Source organism: Salvelinus sp. IW2-2015, unplaced genomic scaffold, assembly GCF_002910315.2.
Source record: "Salvelinus sp. IW2-2015 unplaced genomic scaffold, ASM291031v2 Un_scaffold2752, whole genome shotgun sequence".
Lineage (NCBI taxonomy): Eukaryota > Metazoa > Chordata > Actinopteri > Salmoniformes > Salmonidae > Salvelinus > Salvelinus sp. IW2-2015.
In genome coordinates this window covers 55,872-62,455 of record NW_019944055.1, presented here as the reverse complement: position 1 = coordinate 62,455, position 6,584 = coordinate 55,872, and the positions used below count along the sequence as shown (strand labels likewise).

General features: G+C 44.7%; 1 non-coding gene across 1 annotated transcript in view; it reads left to right on the top strand.

Annotated features, from left to right (window-relative positions):
* LOC112074669 (uncharacterized) overlaps window positions 1–6,584 on the top strand; it is an 11,749-nt gene that overhangs the window by 538 nt on the left and 4,627 nt on the right. Inside the window, exon 2 of the transcript XR_011477069.1 lies at window positions 3,332–3,488. This is a non-coding gene — a transcript (uncharacterized protein). The remainder of the gene's footprint in view (window positions 1–3,331; window positions 3,489–6,584) is intronic.

Sequence of the window (6,584 nt, the reverse complement as noted above, 5' to 3'; positions counted from 1 at the left end):
TGTTAACACACCTGAGGACAAGATAACGCGCTTCAGTACTCCGCGTATCCTGTTCTGTGAGCTTGTGTGGCTAACCACTTCACGGCTGAGCCGTTGTGCTCCTAAGACATTTCCACTTCCACTACCAGCACTTACAGTTGACCGGGGAAGCTCTAGCAGGGCAAGAATTTGATGAACTGACTTGTTGGAAAGGTGGCATCCTATGACGGTGCCACGTTGAAGATCACTGAGCTCTTCAGTAAGGCCATTCTACTGCCAATGTTTGTCTATGGAGATGCCATGGTCGTGTGCTCGATTTTTTGTTTTTGTATTCTTTATGGATCTGTGTAAATCTGAGGGAAATATGTGTCTCTATTATGGACACTAACATTTTGTCAGGTAGTTATGGGAAGTGCAGGCTCAGTTTTCACCTCATTTGGTGGCGCAGTGTGCAACATAGCCTGTCTCCTCTTGAGAGCCAGGTCTGCCTTTCTCTCTCTCTTCCTTTTCTCTCTCTCTCTCTCTCTCTCTTCCCCTTTTCTCTCTCTCTCCTCCCTCTCTCCCCTCTCTCTCTCTTCTTCACTCTCTCTCTCTTTCCTTCAACTCTCTCTCTCTTTCCCTTCTCTCTCTCTCTTCTCCTCTCTTCCTCTCTCTCTCTCCTCGCTCTCCGCTCGCTCTCTCCTCTTCTGTCGCTCGCTTCTCTTCTCTCCTCTCTCTCGCTCTCTCTGTCTCTGCTCCTCTCTCGTCTCTCTGATCGTCTCGCTCTCTCTTCTCTCTCTCTCTCTCTCTCTCTCTCTCTCTCATCTCTCTCTCTCTCTCTCTCTCCTACTCTCTCTCTCTTCTACCAGCACCACATTGAGTACAGTACCGTGGGCCTCCATGGCAACACCCTCAGTCACCCTCGAGCCATCCTCCTCTCTCCATCCTTCCATCCGTCCGCCTCCACATCAACACCCACTGACCTACCATTATCCCTTCTCCCTCTCTCAGACCCCCACAGTCAATACTGCTCTCTCTCTCTCTCCTCTCTCTACTCTGTCGGGCTCATCCTCCTGCTTCTGTCTCTCTCTCTCTCTGTCTCTCTCTGTTTTCATTCAATTGACTTTATTGACATGGCAAGTTTCATTATTACTTACATTGTCAAGTAAACATATCGAAAAAATAATATATATATATATATTTATATATAAAACACCATGGTGGGACCAACAGCAATAATAATAGTAGTAAGTGGTCCATGGGATTCCCATTAACAACAAACAACAATATTAATCAGAACAACAATACATTAAATCAACAGTAGTAGACCAGTCTCAACGATGACTGAGAAGACACATGACTGGTAGTAGACCAGTGTTCAAAACATGACTAGAAGACACATGACCTGGTAGTAGACCAGTGTCAACCATGACTGAGAAGACACAATGACCTGGGTAGTAGACCACGTGTCAACATGACTGAGAAGACACATGACCTGGTAGTAGACCAGTGTCAACATGAACTAAGAAGACACATGACCTGGTAGTAGACCAGTGTCAACATGACTGAGAAGACACATGACCTGTAGTACAGTGTCAACAGACTGAGAAGACAACATGACCTGGTAGTAGAAGTGTCAACAGACTGAGAAGACACATTACCTGGTAGTAGACCAGTGTCAACATGACTGAGAAGACACATGAACCTGGTAGTAGACCCGTGTCAACATGACTGAGAAGACACATGACCTGGTAGTAGACAGTGTCAACATGCTGAGAAGACACATGACCCTGGTAGTAGACCAGTCTCAACATGACTGAGAAGACACATGACCTGGTAGTAGACCAGTGTCAACATGACTGAGAGACACATGACATGGTATGAAAGACAAAAACAAACAAGATGGAAAATATTATCATCATTACATTGTTACTTTTCACTGGCTGTCCCTCAGGTTGTGGCAAGGAGGACCACATTTGGCTGCCAAAACTGCACCATTTTGGCTTTTCTACCCAATAAATATTAGATTTTTCTTCATCTTTTATAGTTTTCGAATTCTTTTGTATAGCATTATAATTTTGGAAAGAAATTACTCTTAGGTCTGAGTATTTGTCACAGTGTAATAGGAAATGCAGCTCTGTCTCTACCTCCCCCTTGAGGCAGAGTGAGCACAGCCTGTCTCTCTGGGCAGCCAAGGTTGTCTGTGACGAACCGGTCTCTATAGCCAGACACTGTCCTCTCTGGGCAGCCAGTTTGTCTGTGACGACCGGTCTCTATAGCCAGACTGTCCTCTCTTGGGCAGCCAGGTTTGTCTGTGACGACCGGTTCTCTATAGCCATACTGTCCTCTCTGGGCAGCCAGGTTTGTCTGTGACGACCCGGTCTCTATAGTCAGACTGTCCTCTCTGGGCAGCCAGGTTTGTCTGTGACGACCGGTCTCTATGGCCAGACTGTCCTCTCTGGGCAGCCAGGTTTTCCCTGTGACGACCGGTCTCTATAGCCAGACTGTCCTCTCTGGGCGGCCAGGTTTGTCTGTGACGACCGGTCTTATAGCCAGAGACTGCCTCTCTGGGCAGCCAGGTTTGTCTGTGACGACCGGTCTCTATAAGCCATACTGTCCTCTCTGGGCAGCCAGGTTTGGTCTGTGACGACCGGTCTCTATAGCCAGACTGTCCTCTCTGGGCAGCCAGGTTGTCTGTGACGACCGGTCTCTATAGCCATACTGTCCTCTCTGGGCAGCCAGGTTTGTCTGTGACGACCGGTCTCTATAAGCCAGACTGTCCTCTCTGGGCAGCCAGGTTTGTCTGTGACGACCGTTCTATAGCCAAGACTGTCCTCTCTGGGCAGCCAGGTTTGTCTGTGACGACCGGTCTCTATAGCAGACTGTCCTCTCTGGGCAGCCAGGTTTGTCTGTGACGACCGGTCTCTATAGCAGACTGTCCTCTCTGGGCAGCCAGGTTTGTCTGTGACGACCAGTCTCTATAGCCAGACTGTCCTCTCTGGGCAGCCAGGTTGTGTCTGTGACGACCGGTCTCTAAGCCAGACTGTCCTCTCTGAGTCTGTAACCTAGTCAGTGTTTTTCTTTCAAAAGTTTTTCTAATCAATAGTCTAGTGGGAGGACCTGTCTGTTACTGTATATAAAATAGTCTAGTGTGTTTTTGTCTGTCTGCCTGTGTCTGGCTGACTGCCTGTGAGTCTGGCTGTCTGCCTGCGTGTCTGGCTGTATGCCTGTGAGTCTGGCTGTCTGCCTGCGTGTCTGGCTGTCTGCCTGCTTGTCTGGCTGACTGCCTGTGTGTCTGTCTGACTGCCTGTGTGTCTGGCTGACTGCCTGTATCACTCATCCTCTAACCTATGATGTCATTGTGTACATCCAGTGGGCGGGGGCAGTGACCTACGGTTGTGGACTGTGAACGGCGATCTGATTGGCCACGTCCACTGTCGCGAGATCATCTGCTCTGTGGCGTTCTCCAATCAGCCGGAGGGAGTGTCTGTCAACGTCATCACAGGGGGCCTGGAGAACGGAGTGGTCAGGTGAGCAGCTTCCTGTCTCTCTGTGTACGAGTTTCCTCGTGGCTGTTTTTAATGTGTGTGTTTTTATGCTGCTGTAAACAAATTGTCCAGCATTACCCAGGTTTCCCTCCAAACTTTTAACGTGAGGAAAGTACATGTTGGATAGAGAATGTCACAACATGCCTGATGGAAACCTCAAATTTCTCGATAAACTTTCCAAATGTCGAAAAAAAAAAATACATTAGACAAGGTGGGATACTTTTTTGTGACTGTAAAATTAATTATGTGAGAAATTGTGGCGGAAACGCCTTTCTGAACAAATATTGATGTAATAAACTTTGATTGACGTGATGATTTTGGTGTTGATGCTCCTTTGGCTGCCGTTTGACAGGTAAAAGTCTCTTTCTCCATAATCAGATAAGTCTCTTTCTCCATAATCAGATAAGTCTCTTTCTCCATAATCAGATAAGTCTCTTTCTCCATAATCATCTCCTCGTGTGCGGAGCCTTCAGACAGTGTTCACACCCCTCGACTTGTCAACATTTTGTTGTTACAAAATGTAAATTATTTCAAGTTATAAGCTGAAATGTCTTGAGTCAATAAGTATTCGACCTCTTCGTTATGACAAGGCTAAATAAGTTCAGGAGTCAAAATGTGCTTAACAAGTCACATAAGTGTCATGGACTCACTCTGTGTGCAATAATAGTGTTTAAAATTATTTTTGAATGACTAACTCATCTCTGTACCCCACACATACAATTATCTGTAAGGGCTCAGTCAAGCAGCGAATTTCAAACACAGATTCAACTCCGAAGACCCAGAGGTTTTCCAATGCCTTTCAAAGAAGGGCACCTATTGGTAGATGTGTAAACTTAAAAAAACAGATATTGAATATCTCTTTGAGCATGGTGAAGTTATTAATTACACTTTGATAGGTGTATACAATACACCCAGTCACTACAAAGATACAGGCGTCCTTCCTAACTCAGTTGTCGGAGAGGAAGGAAACTGCTCAGGGATTTCACCATGAGACCAATGGTGACTTTATAACAGTTACAGAGTTTAATGGCTGTGATAGAACTGAGGATGATCAACAACATTGTAGTTACTCCACAATACTAACCTAAATGACAGAGTGGAAAGAAGGAAGTCTGTACAGAATAAAAAATATTCCAAAACATGCATCCTGTTTGCAACAAAGGACAGTAAATACTACAGGAAATGTGACAAAGAAATTAACTTATGTCCGGAATACAAACTATTATGTTTGAGGTAAATCCAATACAACACATTACTGAGTACCACTCTCCATAATTTTCAAGCATAGTGGTGTCTGCATCATGTTATGGGTAGCTTGTCATCATTAAGGACTGAGGAGTTTTTCAGGATAGAAAATAAACAGAATGGAGCTAAACACAGGCAAATAGAGGAAAAACTGGTTCAGTCTGCTTTCCACCAGACACAGAGATGAATTCACCTTTCAGCAGGACAATAATCTAAAACACAAGGCCAAATATACAGTGGCCAGTTAGTTTTGACTTAGTTGACTTAAATCTACTTGAAAACTATAGCAATAACTGAAATATGTCTGTCTAGCAATGATCAACAACCAATTTGAACAGATCTTGAAGAATTTGAAAATAATAATGGGTAAATGTTGCTAATCAAGGTGTGGAAAGCTGTTAGAGTACCGGAAAGCTCACAGCTCTTAGAACCTTACCCAGAAAGACTCACAGCTCTTAGAACCTTACCCAGAAAAGACTCACAGCTCTTAGAACCTTACCCAGAAAGACTCAACAGCTCTTAGAACCTTACCAGAAAGACTCACAGCTCTTAGAACCTCACCAGAAAGACTCACAGCTCTCTAGAACCTTACCCAGAAAGACTCACAGCTCTTAGAGCCTTACCCAGAAAGACTCCCAGCTCTTAGAGCCTTACCCAGAAAGGACTCCCAGCTCTTAGAACCTTACCCGAAAAACTCACAGCTCTTAGAGCCTTACCCAGAAAGACTCACAGCTCTTAGAGCCTTACCCAGAAAGACTCACAGCTCTTAGAGACTTACCCAGAAAGACTCACAGCTCTAGAACCTTACCCAGAAAAGACTCACAGCTCTTTAGAGCCTTACCCAGAAAGACTCACAGCTCTTAGAGCCTTACCCAGAAAGACATCACAGCTTCTTAGAACCTTACCCAGAAAGACTCACAGCTCTTAGAACCTTACCCAGAAAGACTCACAGCTCTTAGAACCTTACCCAGAAAAGACCACAGCTCTTAGAACCTTACCAGAAAGACTCACAGCTCTTAGAGCCTTACCCAGAAAGACTCACAGCTCTTAGAGCCTTAACCCAGAAAGACTCACAGCTCTTAGAGCCTTACCCAGAAAGACTCCCAGCTCTTAGAGCCTTACCCAAGAAAGACTACAGCTCTTGAGCAGTTACCCCAGAAAGACTCACAGCTCTTAGAGCCTTACCCAGAAAGACCACAGCTTCTAGCGAGTTACCCAGAAAGACTCACAGCTCTTAGAGCCTTACCCAGAAAGACTCACAGCTCTTAGCGAGTTACCCAGAAAGACTCACAGCTCTTAGAGCCTTATCCAGAAAGACTGACATCTCTTAGAGAATTACCAGAAAGACTCACAGCTGTAATCGCTGCCAAATGTTTGTGCTTCTACAAAGTTTTGACTCTGTAAAAGCACAGAGTTTTGGGGTTAATACTTATGTAAATTAGATATTTCTTTATTCATTTTCAAAACATTTACCAAAATGTCTAAAAACATGTTTTCAGTGTGTCATTATGGGTATGGTATTGTGTGTAGATGGGTGAGAATATTATTACATTTTTAATCCATTTTGAATTCAGACTAACAAAACAAAAATGTGGAATTAGTCAAGGGGTGTGAATACTTTCCTGGAGGAACTGTATGTAGCCTACCCACACTATCTCTGTTGGCTAGAGAGAACGTACCAATACTTCCTGAAGGAACTGTATGTAGCCTACCCACACTATCTCTGTTGGCTAGAGAGAACGTACCAATACTTCCTGAAGGAACTGTATGTAGCCTACCCACACTATCTCTGTTGCTAGAGAGAACGTACCAATACTGTTCATCTCTCTTTTT